At 45.2% G+C, this 23,955-nt stretch overlaps 1 protein-coding gene and 1 long non-coding RNA gene across 6 annotated transcripts in view; one reads left to right on the top strand and one right to left on the bottom strand.

The window, feature by feature from the left end:
• The window catches only part of LOC105487217 (oxysterol binding protein 2), a 222,089-nt gene that overhangs the window by 22,426 nt on the left and 175,708 nt on the right, over positions 1-23,955 (top strand). The window lies entirely within an intron of this gene.
• The window catches only part of LOC139358712 (uncharacterized), a 43,694-nt gene continuing 38,842 nt past the window's right edge, over positions 19,104-23,955 (bottom strand). The window contains exons 3-4 of the long non-coding RNA XR_011614061.1: positions 20,928-21,020; positions 19,104-19,220 (exon numbers count right to left, since the gene is read on the bottom strand). This is a non-coding gene — a long non-coding RNA (uncharacterized lncRNA). The remainder of the gene's footprint in view (positions 19,221-20,927; positions 21,021-23,955) is intronic.

A 23,955-nucleotide genomic window follows, 5' to 3' on the forward strand; every position in this document is an offset into this window, starting at 1 on the left:
GTAATATCCTCTAGGCTGTAAAGACAGCAGAAAATCAAGCCCCTCCCCCAACTTGAGCCTGGGAAGTTGAGGCTGCAATGAGCTGTGATCATGCCACTGCACTCCAGCCTGGGTAACAGAGCAAGACCCTGTCTAAATAAATAAATAAATAACATTTTAAAAATAAAACAAAATACTCCGTTGGTTCCCAACCCATGTTGGGAAGAAAAGAAAAAAAAAATCATAAAAATAAAATAATTTTAAAATCTCATTGTGATTTAAAATTCAGGCAGATTCCATATCTTGGCTATTGTGAATAGTTCTACAATAAATATGGAAGTGCAGATATCTCTTCAACACACTGATTTTTTTCCTTGTGATTTTTTTTTATTGTGGTAAAAAACACATAACATAAAATTTACTATCTTAACTATTTTTAAGTGTACAGTTCAGTAGCATTGTGTATATTCACATTGTTGTAAAACACATCTCCAAAACGTTTTCATCCTGCAAATATGAAACTCTATGTTCATTGGATAACTCCTCCCATTTTCCCCTTTCCCTACCCCTGGTAACCACCATTCTACTTTCTATTTCTTTTTATTTGAGACAGAGTTTCACTCTTGTTGTCCAGGCTAGAGTGCAATGGTACAATCTTGGCCCACTACAACCTCTGCCTCCCGGGTTCAAGTAATTCTCCTGCCTTAGCCTCCCGAGTAGCTGGGATTACAGGGGCCCACCACCATGCCCGGCTAATTTTCGTATTTTAGTAGAGATGGGGTTTCACCATGTTGGCCAGGCTGGCTTTGAACTCCTGACCTCAGGTGATCTGCCCACCTCGGCCTCCCAAAGTGCTGGGATGAGCCACTGCCCCTGGCCCACCATTCTACTTGCTGTTTCTGTGAACTTGACTGCTTTAGATACCTCATAAAATGGAATCATACAGTATTTGTCTTTTCGTGACTGGCTTAGTTCACTTTGCATAATGTCCTCAAGTTTCATAGGAGTCATAGCATGTGTCAAAATTTCCTTCCTTTATAAGGCTGAATAATACTCCATTTTGTGTATAGACCATATTTTGCTTATTCATTTATTATTTTCGTTTATTATTGCTTATTCATTTATTATTAAATGTCGACGGACATTTCAGTTGCTCGCTCTTCTTGCTATTGGGAATAGTGCTGCTATGAACATGGATGTGCAAATATGTCGAGACCCTGCTTTCGATTCTTTTGGTTTATTTATTTGTTTATTTATTTATTTATTTATTGAGATGGAATCTCGCTCTGTTGCTCAGGCTGGAGTGCAGTGGCACAATCTCAGCTCACTGCAGCCTCTGCCTCCTGGGTTCAAGCAATTCTCTTCCCTCAGCCTCCTGAGTAGCTGGACCTACAGGCATGTTCTACCACGCCCACCTGATTTTTGTATTTTTAGTAGAGACGGGTTTTTACCATGTTGGCCAGGCTGGCCTTGAATTCCTGACCTCAAGTGATCCACTTGCCTTGGCCTCCCAAAGTGCTGGGATTACAGGCATGAGCCACCACGCCCAGCCTTCTTTTGGTTCTTTTGGTTATATATGCAGAAGTGGGATTGCTGTATCATATGGTAGTTCTATTTTTAATTTTTTTAGGAACCTCCAAACTATTTTCCATAGTGATTATACCATTTTACATTCCCACTGAAAATGTTTCTTTTTTTTTTTTTAATTTTATTTTGTAGAGATGGGATCTCGTTATGTTGCCCGGGTTGGTATGGAACTCCTGGGCTCAAGGAATCCTCCCTCCTTATCCTCCCAAAGTGCTGAGATTACAGGTGTAAGCTACTGTGCTCGGCCCCACAATGTTTCTTAAAGATTCCAGTTTCTCTACATCTTTGCCAATGCTTTATTTTCTCTTTGTCTTTGTTTTTGATAGTAGCCATCCTAATGGATGTGAGATGATCTCTATTGTGGTTTTGATTTGCATTTCTGTGATGGTAAATGATGTTGAGCATCTCTTTCTTTTTTTTTTTTTGGCCGGGGAGGAGGGGACAGAGTCTTGCTTCATTGTCCAGGCTGCAGTGCAGTGGCATGATCATGGCTCACTGCAGCCCCAACCTCTGGGGCTCAAGTGATCCTCCCACCTCAGCCTCTTGAGTAGCTGAGAGTATAGGTGTGCACACCACCACACATGGCTAATTTTTAGATTTTTTTTTTTTTTTTTTTTTGAGATAGGGTTTCACTCTTGTTGCCTAGTCTGGAGTGCAATGGCGTGATCTCGGCTCACTGCAATCTCTGCCTCCTGGGTTCGAGCGATTCTCCTGCCTCAGTCTCCTGGGTAGCTATGATTGATTACAGGCGCCTGCCAACACGTCCAGCTAACTTTTTGTATTTTTAGTAGAGACGGGGTTTCAACATGTTGGCCAGGCTGGTCTCGAACTCCTGACCTCAGGTGACCTGCCCGCCTTGGCCTCCCAAAGTGCTGGGATTACAAGCATGAGCCACCACACTGGCCTTTTTCTTTTTTTTTTCTTTTCTTTTTTTTTTTAAGACAGGATCTTGCAGTGTTATCCAAGCTGGTCTCAAATTCCTGGGCTCAAGTGATCCTCCCACTTTGGCCTCCCAAACTATCCCACCTCAGCCTCCCAAAGTATTGGGATTATAGGCGTGTGCCACCATGCCCAACCACGAGCATCTTTTCTTTTCTTTTCTTTTTTTTTTTTTTTTTTTTTTTGAGACGGAGTCTCGCTCTTGTCTCCCAAGCTGGAATGCAATGGCATAGTCTCGGCTCACTGCAGCCTGTACCTCCTGTGTTCAAGCAATTCTCCTGCCTCAGTCTCCTGAGTAGCTGTGATTACAGGTGCCCGCCACCACACCCAGCTAATTTTTGTACTTTTAGTAGAGACGGGGTTTCTCCATGTTGGCCAGGCTGGTCTCGAACTTCTGACCTCAGGTGATCCACCTGCCTCAGCCTCCCAAGGTGCTGGGATTACAGGCGTGAGCCACTGCACCCGGCTGAGCATCTTTTCATATGCTTGTTGATCGTTTGTATAACATTTTTAGAGAAATGTCTATTCAAGTCCTTTGTTTGTTTGTTTTTGTTTTGTTTTTGAGACAGAGTCTCACACGGTCGCCCGGGCTGGAGTGCAATGGCGCGATCTTGGCTCACTGCAACCTCCGCCTCCCAGGTTCAAGCGATTGTCCTGCCTCAGCCTTCTGAGTAGCTGGGATTACAGGCACCCACCACCATGCCCAGCTACTTTTTTGTATTTTTTGTAGAGATGGGGTTTCACCATGTTGGCCAGGCTGTTCTCGAACTCCTGACCTCAAGTGGTCCACCCACCTCAGCCTCCCAAAGTGCTGGGATTACAGGCGTGAGCCACTGCGCCTGGCCCCTTTGCTCATTTTTTAATCATTTGTTTGATTTTTGTTGTCGAGTTGTAGAAGTTCTTCTTACATTATGGACATTAACCCACTGTCAGATATATGATTAGCAAATATTTTCTCCTGTTCCATAAGTTTCCTTTTTACTTTGTTGATTGTGTCCTTCGATGGGCATAGGTTGTGTCGTTAAATGTAGTCCCATTTGTCTGTTTTTGCTTTTGTTTCCTATGCTTTTGGTGTCATATCCAAGAAATCATTGCCAAATCCAATGTCATGAAACTTTTTGCCTATTTTTTTTCTGGGAGTTGTACAGATGTTACATTTAGGCATTTAAATCTATTTTGTTTTAATTTTACTGATTTTTTAATTTTTTTATTTTTTGTGGAGACAGGGTCTCCCTATGTTGCTCAGGCTGATCTTGAACTCCTGGCCTCAAGTGATTCTCCCACCTCAGCCTCCCAAGTAGCTGGGATTACAGGCAGCCACTGCACCTTGCTGGGTCTTTAACCCATTTTGAGTTAATTTTTGCATATGCTGTGAGATAAGGGTCTAACTTCATTCTTTTGCATAAGGACATCCAGTTTTTTCAACATCATTTGTTGATGAGACTGTCCTTTCCCCCACTGAGTGGTCTTGGCATCCCTGTCAAAGATCATTTGACCAGGGAGAAAATCAAGGCCTTTTGACAAAATACCTACACTAAGGGGAAATGACAGCATGTTTCAATGGCCAGCTGCAGCTATGCCATCCAGGACCAGACGGGAAGTTACATCCAGGAAGGTGTACCTCTAAGGTCCCTTCTCACATCTCTAGGCTTTGCTAACTAGCTATAAAGCCCTGTACTTACAAAAAGAGTGATTGCCATAGCCTGTAAGAAAGTAGATGGAAGTCAAAAGCAGATCCTTAGATTGCTGACAAAGATTGCTGGTTGAGACTCGTATTTTGACACTTAGGGTCTCCTTATTCATCTTCTATTCATCTCAGATATATGCCACCATGACTCCCACTCAGGACTGGCCTCATCTCTGCCTCTCCAGCATCATCATCTGCTGCTGATCCCATGCTCCACTGTGACACCCCAGTGACAGTGGGCTCTGTGTGCATTCTGACAGGCGAGGGTGGGCGGGAGTTAGAACCAAGTCCTCAGCTCACCTGTGCTCCTGGATCAAGCAACTTCAAAACACATTGCCCAGAGGTGATTTAAACTCAAATGTTAAAGCAGCAGTGGTTTACTCTTGCTTGAGGGTCCGCAGATGACGAGGGCAGGTCTCCTTCAGGCAGTGGCACTTGGGAGTAAGCTAGGAAGTGTGTCTTCCCGTTGTGATGGCAGAAGTACAGGAGGGTAAACGGGAGTCACAGCATCCCAGCTTGAGCCTGCATACCCTCACTCCATGCCACGTTCCGTTGGCTGAATCAAGGCACACGGCCCTGTCCAGTATCAGTTGGGTGGGAAGATATCCATTCCCCATTCTAGAGGATCCTGCAAAGTCCAGTGGCAAAGGTTGTGGACTTATAATTGTAGTTCAGGGATGGCAGAAAGAATTGGGAGAAATGCTTCAACCTCTAACCTCCCTACTAACGATCACACCCTTTAGTCTCTTTATCTGTAGAATAAGAGGACTGGGCTAGGTGATGTCTGGGGTTCCTTCTAGTCTTACCTTTCTGAAAATTTGATGGGAAACCATCTGGAAGGAGGAGGAGGAGGGATGAGATATCAAAGATCATCTGTATACTTGGCACTGGGCTTGACACATCAAGGGATTCGGAAAATGTCCGTTGACTTAATGGCTTGGAGATCTGAGTCCAGGAGGCCAGGAATCTGGTGACTGACCCTGGTAGGGAAGGAATGGGGGATGCTTTAGCTGGGCCTCAGGTGTTCACTGGCCTTCCTGCCCTTGGGGCCACAGGCCCTGGGCACTGCTGTTGGAGTTGCAACTTTACAGCTTCGGAGTTGCAGTGACAGCATCCGGGTCCTTGTGTCCTTTTTTTTTTTTTTTTTTTCCCTGCCATTACTAACAGATTTGTTGCAGTAATGGCCTGGGCCCTTGCTCCTGAGCCCTGGTGTGGCATGGGAACAGGGCTGATGGTGTGTTCTGGTTCTCAGACTTGGGAGCCTTGCGGGCAGACTGAATAGGAACTTTTTGCTGAGTTGTTCATGCACTGTGACAGGAAAGGCAACTTTGAATTTTTTATTTTTAGAAAATAAAATAATTTTGCTAGATACAGGCATGGAAGCAATTGTCTTCTTTTGAATCCTGCAGTTCTCCTAAGTTTAAATTTATTTTATCTGTCAGCTTACTGAGCCTTTGCCTTTTAGAGATGGGATTGGAGTGTTCTTAACCTTGAACTGATTCCCGTTGTGCCTTCTCTCCAGCCTGTACTTACCTAAGTGCCTCGCAGCCCTCTCAACATTATCCCTGGCTTCAGGCTACTGCCGTCCTCACTCCCCCGTCTTTCAGCCTTAGTTTGTGCTCGGTGGCAATGTGTCATTATGTGTGCATGTGCAGCTGTGTGGCAGGACCAGTAGCTCATGTTTTGTCTGTTACCTCCCAGAAGTCCCAGGCCACAATAAATCAGTGTTCAGTAACTGATAGCCAGCCACACACTGCACAGATGTGCCATGAATGGGAAGCTGATTAGATTTTCCAGGTCTCTGGAAAAGTTGCATGATGTGGTGGCAGAAGAATCTCTAGGTAGGAAAGGAACTTAAAAGTCACCAAGGCCAGGCACAGTGGCTCACACCTGTAATCCCAGCACTTTGGGAGGCCGAGGCAAATGGATCACTTGAGGCCAGGAGTTTGAGACCAGCCTGGCCAACATGGCGAAATCCCTTCTCTACCAAAAATACAAAATAAGCTGGGTGTGGTGGCGCACCCCTGTAATCTGAGCTATTTGGAAGGCTGAGGCATGAGAATTGCTTGAACCAAAGAGGCAGAGGTTGCAATGAGCTGAGATGGCACCACTGCACTCCATCCTGGGCAGAGCCGAGATAGCTTGAGTTCAGGAGTTCAAGACCAACCTGGATAACATAGACCCCATCTCTCAAAAACAAACTAACAACAACAACAAAAAATGCCATCAAGCCAACCATCTCTCTGTTCATTGACTTCTTCCCATAGCATCTCAACCCCCTGTTTCACCAGCCTCTGAGCAAACCTCTCAGGTAACAGAGAGCAAACCTCTAAGACAAGCTGATTATTCCTTAAACAACTCTGAATGTTAGAAAATCCTTCTGTTGAGCTGAGATAGGTTTCCGAGCAACCTCTGTCCTCATTGGGATATTTCTCTGTCCCACACAGCTGGGGTTATCCCTTCCACATGGCTGTACTTTTCATCTTCAGAGGGGCTGTCTCAGTGTTCTTGTGTATTATCTGTTGCTGCATAACAAATCACCTTGAAATTTAGCACTGTAAGACAACAATAAGCATTATCTCACAGTTTCCATGGATCAGGAATTCACATATGGGTGATTAATTGGGGTGATCCTGAGTGGGCTCAGAATCTGTCCTGAGGGCTGCAGTCATTTGAAGGCTTGACTGGCTGGAGGCTCCACTTCCAATGTGGCTCATTCACATGCCTGGCAAAATGGTGTGGGCAATTGGCAGGAGGCCTCAGTTCCTCACCCTGTGAAGTTCTCCAAAGGGCAGCTTGAGCATCCTCACGACATGACAGCTGGCTTTTCTAAGGAAGCGTGAGCCAAGACGGAGCTAGGCAGGACCCCCAGTGTGCCTACCCTGAAATCCACGCTCAGTATGCTCTTAGTTACACGGGTGATCCCTGCTCAGTGTGGGAGGAAAACGCCACATGTCCATGACCTTCACTTTCCTTATCTCTCAACAGCCCTGCTTGGCTATTTTAAACAAAAAGGGAAGAAGTACTTGGTAAACTGTTTCATAAGTGTAAGGGATATTTTTGAATATAAGGGTTTTGCTAGTAATGAATGCTTAACTAATGAGACCCTCCTGTTTAACTCCCGTATTCCTGTTTAACAGGAAAGCAGGACTGGATTTGCCAGAGGATGAGGAAGACATAGTTGAGGCTTCCTTGGGGAGCAGCTAGGTTGTGGAACCTTGTCATGGGAGACCCTTCTCTGCTGACGGAGTCCTTCCCTTGCTCAGTCCAAATGGTGGATGGGAGGCCCGGCATGGTGGCTCCACCTGTAATCCCAACACTGTGGGAGGCTGAGGCAGGCAGATCACTTGAGGTCAGGAGTTCAAGACTAGCCTGGCCAACATGGTGAAACCCCGTCTCTACTAAAAATACAAAAAAATTAACCTGGTGGCGGGTGCCTATAATCCCAGCTATTTGGGAGGCTGAGGCAGGATAATTGCTTGAACCTGGGAGGAAGAGGTTGCAGTGAGCTGAGATTGCACCGTTGCGCTCCAACCTGGGTGACAGAGGGAGACTCCATCTCACAACAAAACAAAACAAAACAAAACAAACAAAACACACACACACACACACACACACAAACAAAACCCAAAAGACAAATGGTGCATGGGAGAAAGAAGGTCACATGTTGTTGGTTGCTGGGTGCTATGGGGGCCCGGAAGAGTAGCTGCCCCATGGAGGCCAGGACCTCATCTGTTTCTTTCACCACTCTGAGCCCAGGGCCCGGCCTGTGGCAGGCCCTCAGTGAATGCCGCGCTGACTGAGTGAAGAACGAGTGTGCGGAGCAGGGGTGAAGATGGTCTTCCACGCAGACTCTGTTTGGGGAGTCTGCAACTGCCTATGGTGTGGGGTCGTTGGTTCTGCAGGCTGCTGTTGTGTTTCGACAGGAGTTTACTTGCCATTCCTGCTTCAAGTGAAGCTTGATGGGAGTTGCTTTTACATAAGACCATTTCATATATTGTTCATGTCAGTGTCTATAATACTGGAGGCCATGAAGGGAAGAAGCAAAATTCCTGCATAAATTGTATGTCTCACCATCAGATCTGTAAACTCATATTGTAATCTGAACATTTAAATTTATAATTGGCCTTGGTGTGTTAAATTTGGAGTTAAATGTTTCCTTAATTGTCTCAAATTCATGGCATTTCAATCTTTCACTTGGCGTGGTGACTGGTTTTCTTTTTTAGAAACTTCTTTGCTTAGTGTAGTATTTTGGTAGGTTTTTGTGCTGTGGGACTTCTAAGCTTGTGAAAGGAAGAATCTGGGTTGCAGGAATATCCTATAGATTGTGGCTGCAGCTACCAAATTGCGTGATGATTTAAAAAACAAATCTGTTCAAGTATCCTGAATTCTGTGGAGGAGAACCTGGATGTATAGGCCCACAGCTGTGCTTGAAATAGATCCAGCCCTGTGCCCGAGAGACCCTGCCAGCTCCCAGCTTCTTGCCTTGAGACACTTAATGTGCAGCCTCATTCCTGTGCCTGGCTCCCTGGGACTCAAGAGGTCCCCTTTGTCAACAAAGTCATTCAGTGCTGCTGTTTGTCATGGCTATACACAGGGAAGATTTAAACATACTTACAGATTTTATTTTTTATTTTGGAAATTTTCAAAATATACAAAAATGGAGATGTTGGTGTGATGAAATCCTTGGCCCCATCACCCAGTGTCAACAAGTCTCACCTTAGGGTTAATCTAGGGTCCACACTCAGTCGAATCCCACACATCCTTAACTTTCATTTATAAATGTTTTAGTATAGTGTGTATCTCTTTAGAGTTTCTTTAAAGTAATCAAAATACTACCAACATGCCTAAAAATTTAACAATAATTACTTAATATTATCAAATATCTAGTCAATACTCAAATTTCCCCACTGATTTATAATTTTGTTTATAGTTTCTAGAAATCAAGATCCTGATCTTTCTCTCTTTTCTTTCTCTTTTCTCTCTTTTCTTTCTTTCTTTCCTTCTTTCTTTCTTTCTTTCCTTTCTTTTTCTTTCTTTCCTTCTTTCTTTTTCTCTCTCTCTTTCTTTCCTTCTTTCTCTCTTTCTCTTTCTCCTTCGTTTTCTCTTTCTTTCTTTCTTTTTCTCTCTCTCTTTCTTTCCCTCTGTCTTTTTTTTTTTTTTTTTTTGACAGAGTCTCACTCTGTCACCCAGACTGGAGTGCAGTGGCATGATCGCAGTTCACGGCAGCTTTTACCTCCTGAGCTCAAGTGATCCTCCCACCTAGCCCTCCGAAGAGCTGGGACTACATGCATGTGCCACCACATTAGGATAATTCTTTTTGAATTTTAGTAAAGACAGGATCTCACTATATTGCCCAGGTTGGTTGAACTCCTGGGCTCAAGTGATCCTCCTGCCTCGACCTTCCAAAGTGTTGCTGGGATTACAGGTATGAGCCACCAATAACCACTTGCCTCAAATAACTTTCATACATTACAATTGGTTGATATTTCTTCTAAGATATTTATTTATATATTTATTTATTTGTTTTTTATTTTTTGCTGGAGTGCAGTGGTGCGATCTCGACTCACTGCAACCTCCATCTCCTGGGTTGAAGCGATTCTCCTGCCTCAGCCTCCTGAGTAGCTGGGACTACAGGTGCGAACCACAAAGCCCAGCTAATTTTTGTATTTTTAGTAGAGACGGGGTTTTACCATATTGATCAGGCTGGTCTTGAACTCCTGACTTCGTGATCTACCTGCCTCAGCCTCTCAAAGTGCTGGGATTACAGGTGTGAGCCACCACACCCAGCCCTATTTATTTATGTATTTATTTTTCCTGAGACAGAGTCTCGCTCTGTTGCCCAGGCTGGAGCGCAGTGGCGTGATCTCGGCTTACTACAACCTGTGCCTCCCAGGTTCAAGCAATTCTCCTGCCTCAGCCTCCAAAGTAGCTGGGATTACTGGCAAGCGCCATGACGCCCAGCTAATTTTTGTATTTTTAGTAGAGATGGAGTTTCACCATGTTGACCAGGCTGGTCTCAAACTTCTGACCTCAAGTGATCCACCCGCCTTGGCCTCCCAAATTGCTGGGATTACAGGCATGAGCCACCGCACCTAGCCAGATTTTTATTTTAAAAAACTTTACCTATTAAGAGCAGTTTTGGGTTCACAGCAGAATTGAGCAGAAGGTACAGGATTTCCCATCTACTCTCTCCCGACGCAGGCGTATTGTCCCCCATTATCAACATCCCCACCAGAGTGGTCTATCTGTTACAGTGGATGAACCCACATCTTTATCACCCACAGTGCATGGTTTACATTAGGGTTCACTGTTGGTGCGGTACCTTCTATGGACTTGGACAAATGTCTATTGGCGTGTATCCACCATTACAGAATCATACAGAGTATTTTCACTGCCCTAAAAATCAGTCTGTGCTCTGCCTATTCATCACTCCCCATCCCCTAACCCCAAGCAATCACTGATCTTTTTACTGTCTCCATTAGTTTTGCCTTTTCCAGAAAGTCAGGTAGTTGGAATCACACAGTATGTACAGTACGTAGTCTTTTCAGATTGGCTTTTTTTCCCTTAGTAATATGCATTTAAGTTTCCACCATGTCTGGGTTTTTTTTGTTTGTTTTGAAACGGAGCCTCGCTCCGTCGCTCAGGCTGGAGTGCGGTGGTGCGATCTCAGCTCATTGCAACCTCCATCTCCCAGGCTCAATTGATTCTCCTGCCTCAGCCTCCTGGGTAGCTGGGATTACAGGTGCGTGCCACCACACCTGACTAGTTTATTTTGTATTTTTAATAGAGACGGAGTTTCACCATGTTGACCAGGCTGGTCTCCAACTCCTGACCTTAGGTAATCCGCCTACCTTGGCCTCCCAAAGTGCTGGGATTACAGGCGTGAGCCACCATGCCCAGCTTCCACCATGTCTTTTTGTGGTTTGTTAGCTCATTTCTTTTTAGCACTGAATAATATTTCATTGTCTAGATGGGCTATAGTTTATCTGTTCACCCACTGAAGGACATTTTGGTTGCATGCATATTTTGGCAGTTATGAATAAAGCTGCTATAAACACCCGTTTACAGGGTTTTGTGTGGACCTAACACGTCTTGCTATGAGCAGGGCAGGGACGAGACAGTCCATGTCTGTGTCTCATGGAACTTGTGCTTTAGCTTGTGAGCTGTGCATAATAGACAATGACCAAGTAAACCAAAATATTATTTCTGGACAGATACCCCAGTGTGCTCCATGGAAAGAGCCCTGTGCTGGTGGCAAAGAAACCAAATTATAGGCTGGGTGCAGTGGCTCAGGCCTGTAATCCCAGCACTTTGGGAGGCCGAGGTGGGCAGATCTCTTGAGGCCAGGAGTTCAGGACCAGCCTGGCCAACATGGTGAAACCCTGTCTCTACTAAAAATATAAAAATTAGCCAGGCATGGTGGCATGCACCTGTAATCCCAGCTACTATCGGGAGGCTAAAGCATGAGAATCACTTGGACCCAGGAGGTAGAGGTTGCAGTGAGCCGAGATCGCACCACTGCACTTCAGCCTGGGAGACAGAGTGAGACTCTTCAGCCCCCTCCACCAAAAAAAAAAAAAAAAAAAAAACAGCCCACAAAAAACAAATTCTAGTTCTGCCCTTGGTGTTCACCAGTGCTATGGACCAGGGCATGTGATTTGTCCTTTCCTGGTCTCCTCCCCTTTCTTGGCTGTAAAATGGGGCTAATTTCCTTCAACAAGTACCTGACACATGGAATATACTTGATAATACTTGATAAATATTTGCTAAATGAATCAATGTCTGCTTTTCTGATTTATGGCCCTTGTGAGGGTCAAGGGTCAAAAGAGTCTTTTTTTTTTTTTTTTTTTTCTGAGACAGAGTCTCACTTTGTCACCCTGGCTGAGTGCAGTGGTACAATTTTAGCTCACTGCAATCTCTGCCTCCCAGGTTCAAGTGATTCTCATGCCTCAGCCTCCCAAGTAGCTGGGATTACAGGTGTGCACCACCACGCCTGGCTGATTTTTGTATTTTTAGTAGAGATGGGGTTTTGCCATGTTAGCCAGGCTGATCTCAAACTCCTGGCCTCAAGTGATCCACCCACCTCAGCCTCCCAAAGTGCTGGGATTACAGGCATGAGCCCCCCGGCCAGAAGAGTCATGTTTGTAATAGGCTCCCATAGAAGGTGAGGTGCTACATAGATGAAAGTTGTATTGATAGGAATGCTGTGCTTCATAAATCACTCTCATCCTATGTTTGTGTAAAAGTGTAGTGATGTCTATTTACAATAGCAAAGAGTTGGAATCAACCTAAATCCCCATCAATGATAGACTGGATAAAGAAAATGTGGCATATCTACACCATGGAATACTATGCAGCCATAGAAAAGAATGAATTTGTGTCCTTCGCAGGGATCTGGATGAAGCTGGAAGCCATCATTCTCAGCATTCCAACACAGGGACAGAAAACTAAACACCACGTTCTCACTCATAAGTGGAAGTTGAACAATGAGAACACATGGACATGGGGAGGGGAACATCACACTCTGGGGTCTGTTGGAGGGTTGGGGGAAAGAGGAGGGAGAGCATTAGAACAAATATCTAATGCATGTGGGGCTTAAGACCTAGATGATGGGTTGATAGGTGCAGCAAACCACCATGGCACATGTATACCTACCTAACAAACCTGCACATTCTGCTCATGTATCCCAGAACTTAAAGTAAAATAATAAATAAATAAATAAATAAATAAATAAATGTAGTGATGTGATGTTCAGTGATGGGAGAATGGCTTCCAGGCCTCCTTTATAATTGTTATTTTTAAAATTACATTAGAAGTGTCCTTGTAGTAGCATTTATTTAACATTTCTCAAGGGAAACTTTAAATGGCAAAGAATCAGGCCAGTAGAAAAATGAAACGATGTCAGGTCTCAGAGTGATAGCCTCATCTCCCAAAGTGAACACTGCGTAAGTAGAGGCTTCTGTTTGATGGGCAACGACTGACATTTGTGATGTTGAGCATCGTCTCAGTGGCACCATCTGACCAGCTTGAATGGCTTTTGAGAGTATAAGTGAACCTGGGGGACAAAAATCTGTGCAGCCCAATTGGTAAGACATGGAAGGGGCTGGGAGCAGGTAGGCGGGCCTGGCTCTGGTGGCTCAGTGCCCTGTGGGGCTCCAGCCTATGCGTGTGGAACAGGGAGGTACCATCCCTACTTTTCCATCACATCTTAAATGGCTATCCATGTGAGACATTGCTAAGGTAAGTCCTCAGGATGTGGTAGTTAGGATGAATAAGCTGAACTTCCTTCATTCCACCTAGGAGGCTCCTAACGGTGTCCCCTTGACCTGAGAGGTAGAAGAACTGAAAACTGCTTTTCCTGCTGTCTGTGTCTCTTAAACACTGCCCTTCCTGCCTTCTGTGGCCAATGCCCAAGTACACCAGCAGGTTTTTAGTCAAAAACCACAGAAAACTAAACCTGGATATTTTAAGCAAAAAAACTCATATATATGCGGAAGGGATCTGGGGTAGCTCATGGAATCTCTGGAAAGGCAGGGAAATATAGCTCTCAGAGGAGAGGCGAGAAAAGGGAGGCTGGACGGCGAGCTCCGTGGACAAAGTCATGCCACAGAACCACCTCAGAGAGGGCACTGATACCTGGGCACTGCATGTTGACGCCACCTGGGCACTGGTGCCTCTGCTGCCCCTAAGAACCAGTCATTGTTGCTGCTGTCATTGCCAGGAAATAATTCTCATTCCTGTTTTTTTAAAATATAAACTTTAACTGAAGTCTAATATGTGTAGAGAAAAGTAGACAAATAAGTGTACAGCTCAGTGAATGTTCATAAAATGAACACCCTGAATAACCACTACCTGGATGAAGAAATAAAACGTGACCACCCTGGGCCGGGCACAGTGGCTCACACCTGTAATCCCAGCACTTTGGGAGGCCGAGGCGGGCGGATCACGAGGTCAAGAGATCGAGACCATCCTGGCCAACATGGTGAAACGCCGTCTCTACTAAAAATACAAAAATTAGCTGGGTATGATGGCGCGTGCCTGTAGTCCCAGCTACTTGGGAGGCTGAGGCAGGAGAATCACTTGAACCTGGGAGGCGGAGGTTGCCATGAGCTGAGATTGCACCACTGTACTTCAGCCTGGCGACAGAGAAAGACTCTATCTCAAAGAGGGAAAAAAAAAAAAAAAAAAAGGCCGGGCGCAGTGGCTCAAGCCTGTAATCCCAGCACTTTGGGAGGCCGACCCGGGCAGATCATGAGGTCAGGAGTTCAAGACCAGCCTGACCAACATGGTGAAACCCCATCTGTAAAAAAAAAAATACAAAAAGTAGCTGGGCACAGTAGTGCATGGCTGTTTTTGCTCAACATTATATTTGTGAGCTTTTTTTCCAGGTTTTTTTGTTTGTTCATTTTTTGTTTTTGTAGAGACAGGTTCTTGCTGTGTCACCTAGGCTACAGTACAGTGGTATGATCATAGAACGCTGTAGCCTCAAACTCCTGGGCTCAAAGGATCCTTCTGCCTTAGACTCCCAAGTAGCGGGGTCTTCAGGCACATGTCAACATGCCTGGCTTTTTCTTATTTTTATAGAGACAGGTCTCGCTTTGTTACCCAGGCTGGTCTCAAACTTCTGGCTTCAAGCAATCCTCCGGCCTTGGTCTCCCAAAGTGCTGGGATTATAGGTGTGAGCCACTGCACCTGGCCTCTTCCAGGTTCTTATATGTAACTGACTCATTTGTTCTCATTGCTGTATTATATTCCACCATTTGAATGAACCACAAAATGGATAAACCACCATTTATCTGTCCATTCTAGTGTCTATGGACCTGCAAGTTGTTTTCAGATTTTGGCTTTTAGGAATAATGTTGTGAACATTTTGGTACCTGCCCTCTGGTAAGCATATGTGCACATTTCTAATGCTGAAATCCACAGGAGTAAAGTTGCTTAATCATGGGACACATATACATTCACTGATAACTGACGAGGTTGAGTGCTTTTTCATATGTTTATCAGCCATTTGGGTATCTTCCTTTGTGAAGTACCTACTGAACCTTTTTACTCATTTTAAATTGGTTCATTTACTAGCATAAAGGTTCCCCCAAAAATTAAAAATAGAGCTACCATATGATCCAGGAATTCCACTTTTGGATATTTATCCAAAAGAATTGAAATTAGGATCTCAAAGATATTAGCACTGTCATGTTCATTGCAGCATTATTCACAGTACCCACCTAAATGTCCATCAATGGATGGATGGATCTAAAATTATTGGCCGGGCACGGTGGCTCATGCCTGTAAACCCAGCACTTTGGGAGGATCACCTGGGGTCAGGAGTTTGAGACCAGCCTGGCCATCATAATGAAACCCCGTCCCTACTAAAAATACAAACGTTAGCTGGGCATAGTGGTGGGCACCTGTAATCCCAGCTACTCGGGACGCTGAGGCAGGAGAATTGCTTGAACCCAGGAGGCAGAGATTGCTGTGAGCCAAGATCGTGCCACTGCACTCCAGCCTGGGTGATAGAGACTCCATCTCAAAAAAAAAAAAAAAAAAAAAAAGCACACACACATACAACAGAACAGTAGCCTTAAAAAGGTAAGAAATTGGCCAGTCATGGTGGCTCATGCCTGTAATCCCAGCACTTTGAGAGGCTGAGGCAGGCAGATCACGAGGTCAGAAGTTCGAGACCAGCCTGGCAAACATAGTGAAACCCTGTCTCTACTAAAAATACAAAAATTAGCCAGGCTCTTGTGGACTTCAGCTCTTGTGGACTTCAACACCTTAATTATGAGATTCTAGCCTCCAGAAGTATGAGATAATAAATTTCTGGGTTTTTTGTTTTTTGGGGTTTTTTTGTGATGGAGTCTCCCTCTGTCACCCAGGCTGGGGTGCAGTGGCACAATCTCGCTCGGCTCACTGCAACCTCTGCCTCCCAGGTTCAAGCAATTCTCATATCTTAGCCTTCCAAGTAGCTGGGACTACAGCCGTGTGCCACCATGCCTGACTAATTTTTGGATTTCACCATGTTTCCCAGGCTAGTCTCAAACTCCTGACCTCAAGTGATTTGCCCACCTTGGCCTCCCGAAGTCCTGGGATTACAGGCGCGAGCCACCACACCCAGCCTCCAGTTTGCTTTTAAAGCCAATTTTTACAAAGTATAAAAGTATAACATACATGCAGAAAAACTAGTCAATTACAAGGATGTAGCTAGTGAATTTTCATGGAGTGAGCACCTCCCTTATTTTGAATTTATTTCCCTCCACTTATTGTTAACAAACAGTGGCTTGTCATTTATAGGCCTGTGTCCTTCCCAAGCTAGACCACTGAGGCCAGAAAGCTGTGTCTTTATTTTTGTATCTACTCCCTCCCCAGTTTCTAGCACAGTTCCTTTATATAGTAGCCCACAGGAAGTGCTTGCTGAATTAGAATGCAGAAGGTTGGATGGGAATTTCACAGTGGATCAGGGTCACCTTGAGCTTGTGTTGAATGGAAGTTCCACATAAGGCTAAGTGCTTTGCTCCAGAGTGGTAGCTTTTGGTCTTTCTGTGCATCTGGATTCAGATTTGCTGCCCTGTCTGTATATATGTGTTTGTGTGTGTGTGTATATACATATATATATATATATATATATATTTTTTTTTTTTTGTTTCCCATGGACATTTTTGGGGAAGGTCTTCTGGAAAACATAGCCCAAGGCAGGGATTAAAGAGCTGACGCTGGCCGGGCACGGTGCCTCATGCCTGTAATCCCAGCACTTTGGGAGGCTGAGGCGGGCTGATCATGAGGTCAGGAGATTGAGACTTTCCTGGCTAATACAGTGAAACCCTGTCTCTACTAAATATACAAAAAATTAGCTGGGCGTTGTGGCATGCGCCTATAGTCCCAGCTACTCGGGAGGCTGAGGCAGGAGAATTGCTTGAACCCAGGAGGTGGAGGTTGCAGTGAGCCGAGATCACGCCACTGCACTCCAGCCTGGGCGACAGAGTAAGACTCTGTCTTAAATAAATAAATAAATAAATAAATAAATAAATAAATAAATAAAAAATAAAGAGCTGACACTTTGGGAGGTGCAATCCCAGGGCTGTGAACCAGCCACGGCAAGTGGCAGAGGAGAGATCAAAGTGATCACCCAACGCATTCCCTTGCTGGATGACACTTCACAGCGAGCTACAGAGAGACACGGCGGGTCGCTCAGCAAGCATGCTTGCCTGGCACATGGACTTTTCCAGAACGTATGCAAGAAGAAAATACACCTCAGAGCCATCCACGGAGGGAAGAGTGGAGGGAGATTTATCTGACCTGTTCCTTTTCATCTCCTATTTTCCACTGTGGCATTTCATGCAAGCCCAGAAGTGGAGGGACGGCCTGACCTGGATGAGGCATCACCGAGAGAGACAAAGAAGGAGGTGGTCGAGGGAATCTGAGAAGGCGCACAAGGTTTGTGTCCAATACAGTCCACACCTTGCGCTACTCAGGTCTGCTCGTGCCCTCCCATGATATCAGCTCTCCTGCTTCAATGTGGGAATCTCCATTTTCCTTGGAGAACAAAAACATCCTCATCCCTTCCCTGAGCAGGATGGTACAAGTCCCATCAGTGACACAAGCCGTTTCCTGGTGCTGGCCCATTGGGGTTACCAGGAAGGATAAAGCAAGAAGGTGGTGAAACAAGGTCATCTGCTGCTGCTGTGGCCGGTGCTGATGCGGTCATTGTTACTCATTGTTTCTCTCCTGCACTACGCACCCTAGTCCCTCTCCACTCTCCGCCAGCACTCGGGCTGGTCGGCGATGTTTGCACTGAGGGGTCTGCGTATGTTGTTGGCCTTGCCCATTATCAGCCGTCACCAAACATGGAATTATTAAGAGATACCGGGGCTGGGCGCAGTGGCTCATGCTTGTAATCCCAGCACTTTGGGAGGCCAAGGTGGGCGGATCACCTGAGGTCAGGGGTTCGAGACCAGCCTCACTAATATGGTGAAACCCCATCTCTACTAAAAATACAAAAATTAGCCGGGTTTAGTGGCAGGCACCTGTAATCCCAGCTACTCGGGAGGCTGAGACAGGAGAATCACTCGAACCCAGGAGGCAGAGGTTGCAGGAAGCTGAGATCCTGCCATTGCACTCCAGCCTGGGCGACAAGAGTAAAACTCCCTCTCAAAAAATAAAAAACAAAATAAGAGATACCCCAAGAAGTCCTCTGGGTTTTATTCCAGACATTCTCCTCCCATTCCCAAATGGGCCACTCACCTAATTCCTCATAGCAATTAGGATCAGTGACCCCTGGCAGTAGAGTCACTCCCCTCTTTGTTGGTCACTGGCATGAGGAGCCATAGGTGGCCAAGTGGTTGTGGCAGTGTCCAGGTCAGTGGAATCCTTGTTTCACATTCCTCCCTTACCCCAGGACTAGATCCTCTAATGCAGCTGATCCCAAGTGTGTGAGGACGGGAAGCATACACCTTGCAAAGGGCAACCATGCATGATGGTGAGCAGGGCCACTCTTGGACCTGTCTGCTGTAGCTGTGGGGGACATGGTACCAGATATCAGTTGTCAGCTTAAGGCATCCTGGAGGACAGAGGCCCAAACCTGAGGGGCATTTCTCCATTCGTGCCCCTGCTAAGCCAGTAGGGCATTCCATTGTTTTGTCAGGCTCGCTGCCCACTAGTGCAGCTGGAATCATAAATTCACCGATTCCAGTGAATTTATGAGGAGTCATTGGCACAGCTGCTAGGCTGAAATGGGCCACTTTGTATAAGGCTGTGTTGAATGGAAGTCCAGGCCAGCACATGAGGCATTCAGTACTTTGGACCATGGTGCTACTGGAGGCACTACAGGCAGGGAAGGCAACTCCATTACCAAAAAGGGCTTCCGTTTCATGAAGGATAAATTGTGTATCCCTCCAAGGTGGAAGGGGTCTGATATAGTTAGTGGCTGTCTGGCCCTTCCCAAGGATGGGCCATCTCAAGGAGGGTTCCATGTTGGTCTCTACTGCTGGTAGATTGGGCACTCAGTGGAGTCGCAAGATGAGCCTTGGTGCTGGGGAGGCAAAAGAGGAAGAAAAGCAAGGGGAGGATACAAACTAACATGAGGCTTCAAGGCCTGGCCACCGCTTTGCAGCAAACTGCAAGGCTCACAGAGGCCACTCATGTTCTCTGGGCTTATGGACTTCTCTGGAAGGTTTGCAAGGATACCTCAGAGAGATCTGCAGGGAAGAGCATTTCCTGGCCTGGTTCCCATCCACTTCCCATTTCCCACTGCTCATTGTTTAACCTGTGAGTCACTAACCCTTCCATACTGTGAGCTGCAAAAATCCAGCTTCTTGGTGACCACTTAGGAAGCCAGATTGCATACTCTGAAATGCAGTACTCCCCAGCCCAAAAATGCAGGGGCAACTTGGCTTAAATGGAGGAGGGAGAGAGGGGACGGAGGAGGTGCGCCATTCTGAGTTGGTGCACAAGGTTTGTGTCCAATACAGCTGTGTTAGTCGCTAACCACAGATGGTCTCCGTGGCCTAAAAAGTGATACATTAACTATTACAGGCTTCCAAGTTTGGATAGCTGGAATCCTTGACAGAGGTGAGAGTGTGACTGGGGTCATTGCGAGTATTATTAATCGGTGTAGTTAACTTAGTGGGATGTTGGTTGTGGTAAATTCTCTTGCAGTTAAATTGTACTGCAGATGTTTATCATTTTGTTTATATTTGTTCTAAATACATCAGATATCAAAGTAATGCCTCAAAACATGTCTCCTTAAAAATGGCAGAAGATACATTATCATGTTTTTTTTTTTTTTTTTTTTTTTTTTTTTTTTTTTGAGGCGGAGTCTAGCTCCATCACCCAGGCTAGAGTGCAGTGGTGCGATCTCTGCTCACTGCAACTATCACCTCCTGGGTTCAAGCAATTCTCCTGCCTCAGCCTTCTGAGTAGCTAGGATTACAGACATGCACCACCATGCCTGATTAATTTTTGTATTTTTAGTGGAGACAGGATTTCACCATGTTGGCCGGGCTGGTCTCAAACTCCTGGCCTCAAGTGATCTGCCCACCTCAGTGCTGGGATTGCAGGAGTGAGCCATCATGCCTGGCCACATTATCATGTATTTTGGATATGAGCGCTGTTAAAACTGGGAGGCCCTAGGACATGGCCTGGTAATAAGGCCACTGAAGCTGCTCAGGGCTCAGTGAGAGCAAATGGTTCTGGAATGTTGCACACCTCCATAGGCTCTTGGGGGAGAGGAGTTACCACTATAGCTTGCAGGGCCCAGATCCATAATGTACTGTGAGCAGGGCTTTAAGTTTGCCACCATCTGGACTATTGGACTTCCCTAGAAGGTTAACCTTCATAGAGAGGGTTACCTCAGCTAGGACTCACAATGGGAGAAACAAAATCATTTATTTACAACATGAGCAGGTGCACTACTCCCAAACAACAATCTGAATTTTAGGATACGTCCCTAAATTTTAGACCTTTTCAGTACTGAGTTTGAAGCCATTGAAAATTTTTTAAAACTAAATAAAAAGGATAAAAATAATACCTTGGCTACAGGTTAAAAATGGATTGAACATAAAATACCTAAATGAAAGAGAAGAGCAGAGCTAAATTCTAAGACTGGCAAACGTATCAGATCTTGATAATTTTAAGGGTTGTTAGCCCCCACATTTATATATTTCACTATATAATTCTTTCCAAATAATGTAGAAAGATAAAACTGAAAAAGTAAGAGGCTGGGTGTGGTGGCTCATACCTGTAATCCTAGCACTTTGGAAGGCCAAGGTGGGAGGATAACTTGAGCTCCGGAGTTCGAGAACAGCCTAGGCAACATACTGAGACCTTGTCTCTACCAAAAAAAAAAAAAAAAAAAATTAGCTGGGCATGGTGGCACATACCTATGGTCTCTGTTACCTGGGAGGCTGAGACAGGAAGATTGAGTGCAGGAGTTCAAGGCAGCAGTGAGCTATGATTGCACCATTCCACTCGAACCTGGGCAACAGAGTGAGACTCTATTTCAAAAACAAATTAATATAAAACCCTTAATAAAAGGTAACCCTAACTAGAATGAGTAAAGGATCAATTTAGATTTGGATGCTGCGTGACTAGAAAAACTAATCTGCTATATTTTCATTTTCTGAAGTGCTCATGTAACTTATTCGTATCTACCTGCTCTTGTTTCATTTTTATCAACTTCTATTTCATTAAATTGTTACTTCTTCTCTTCTCTCTCTCTCTTTTTTTTTTTTTTTCTTTTTGAGACAGGATCTTAACTCTGTCACCCAGGCTAGAATGCCTGGCTAATTTTTGTGGTATTTGTAAAGACAGGGTTTCACCATGTTGCCCAGACTGGTCTTGAGCTCCTGGCCTCAAGTGATCTCCCACTTCAGCCTCCCAAAATGCTGGGATTACAGGCATGAGCCACTGCGCCCCAGCCTATCCCTCCTTTTACTGATGCTATTCCTTTATCTTTGAGAATCCTAAACCTATTTATATTAAATACTTTTCATATTATTATGGCTGAAGTGATTCTTCTTCTTCTTCTTCTTTCTTTTTTTTTGAGATAGAGTGTCACTCTGTTGCCCAGGCTGGAGTGCAGTGGCGCAATCTTGGCTCACTGCAAGCTCCACCTCCCAGATTCACACCATTCTCCTGCCTCAGCCTCCCGAGTAGCTGGGACTACAGGTGCCCGCCACCACGCCCGGCTAATTTTTTTGTATTTTTAGTAGAGACGGGGTTTCACCATGTTAGCCAGGATGGTCTCAATCTCCTGACCTCGTGATCTGCCTGCCTCGGCCTCCCAAAGTACTGGGATTACAGGTGTGAGCCACCGCGCCCAGCCTTCCTTTTTTTTTTTTCTTTTAGAGACGGAGTCTCATCTCACTCTGTTGACTAGGCTGGAGTGCAGTGGTGTGATCTCGGTTCACTGCAACCTCCATCTCCCAAGTTCAAGCAATTCTTGTGCCTCAACCTCCCAAGTAGCTGGGACTACAGGTGTGCACCACCATGCCCAGCTAATTTTTGGTATTTTAAAATTATTATTTATTTATTTTGAGACAAAGTCTCACTCTGTCACCCAGACTGGAGTGCGGTGGCACGATCTCAGCTCACTGCAACCTCCGCCTCCCAGGTTCAAGTGATTTTCATGCCTCAGCCTCCCGAGTAGCTGGAATTACAAGTACACACCACCATGTCCAGCTACTTTTTGTATTGTTAGTGGAGACGGGGTTTCACCATGTTGTCCAGGCTGGTCTCGAACTCCTGACCTCAAGAGATCCCCCTGCCTCGGCTTTCCAAAGTGCTGGGATTACAGGCGTGAGCCACCATCCCTGGCCTGAAGTGATTCATCTTCTAAGCATTGACTTCGCTGGCTTCTTTATTAGCATTGGTTTTCTTCACAGGTTTTGAATTTTGGTTTTCAGACTCATCTCGACTGGGAGGTCTTCCCTCCCTCCCTTCCTCAGCCTCATCTACTCTTCTTTGTCTAGTGATTTTTTTAAATGCCTTTACTTAGTCTCCTGGGAGTCCCGTCTAGAACCAGATCCTATGATGGGGGCTTGGGGCTTCTGCCCTTGAGTGACATTGGGAGTATCTCCAATCCAGTCCCTGACCCTGGAGGCAGATGAGTTCAGGTTCTGGCTACAAGACTTTGCTATCAGCTGTGACCCTGGGAAGATGATAGCAGCATTAAATTGTTAAAATTTTGAAATAACTTAGATTTACAGAAAAGTTAGAAAAATAGTGCAGACAATTCCTGTATACTCTTCGCTTAGCTCCCCTCAGTGTTAACATCTTACTTCACCAAAGTACAAGTCTCAAAACTAGGAAACTAACATCATTATAATACTATTAACTAAACTCCAAACATTATTCAAATTTCACTAGTCTTTTTTTTCTATTTTATAATTCAATCCAAGATTCTGTATTGCATTTAGTGATTTTTCTGTGTCCATAATTTAATCTACTTTTGTTAAGGAATATCTGTCCCCTCTCCCCCATTTATTTAGTTGATGGGTTATAATTAGTATGATCACTGCTGGGTGACTTCCAGTCCAGCCCTGATTTCATGCAGTGGCCTGGCTGCCATCTCCCACCCTGCACAAGTCACTTTGATTCTCCAGTCTTCCACAGGAACTTCTGGAACTCTTTTTTTTTTTTTTTTTTTTTTTTTTTGAGAAGGAGTCTTGCTCTGTTGCCCAGGCTAGAGTGCAATGGTGCAATCCCGGCTTACTGCACCCTCCGTCTCCCAGATTCAAGCGATTCTCCTCTGAGTGGCTGGGATTACAGGCATGCATCACCACATCCGGCTAATTTTTCTATTATTAGTAGAGATGGGATTTCACCATGTTGGCCAGGCTGGTCTCAAACTTCTGACTTCAGGTGATCCTGCGGCCTTGGCCTCCCAAAGTGCTGGGATTACAGGCATGAGCCACTGCGCCCGGCCTTTTTTTTTTTTTTTTAAAGACAGGGTCTCACTCTGTCACCAAGGCTGGAATGCATTGGCATGATTATGGCTCACTGCAGCCTCTACTTCCTGGGCCCAAGCAATCCTCTCACTTCAGCTCCTGAGTAGCTGGGATTACAGGTGCACACCACCTCACCTGGCTAATTTTTTTTTTTTTAATGTTTTTTTTGTAGAAATGGGGTCTTCCTATGTTGCCCATGCTGGTCTTGAACTCCTGGCCTCAAGTGATCCTCCCACCTTGGCCTCCTAAATTGCTGAGATTACAGGTGTGAGCCACCACGCCCAACCTAACTTCAAGAACTCTTGACCATCTCTGTTT

Source organism: Macaca nemestrina, chromosome 15 (assembly GCF_043159975.1).
Source record: "Macaca nemestrina isolate mMacNem1 chromosome 15, mMacNem.hap1, whole genome shotgun sequence".
In the NCBI taxonomy this organism is placed as follows: Eukaryota; Metazoa; Chordata; class Mammalia; order Primates; family Cercopithecidae; genus Macaca; species Macaca nemestrina.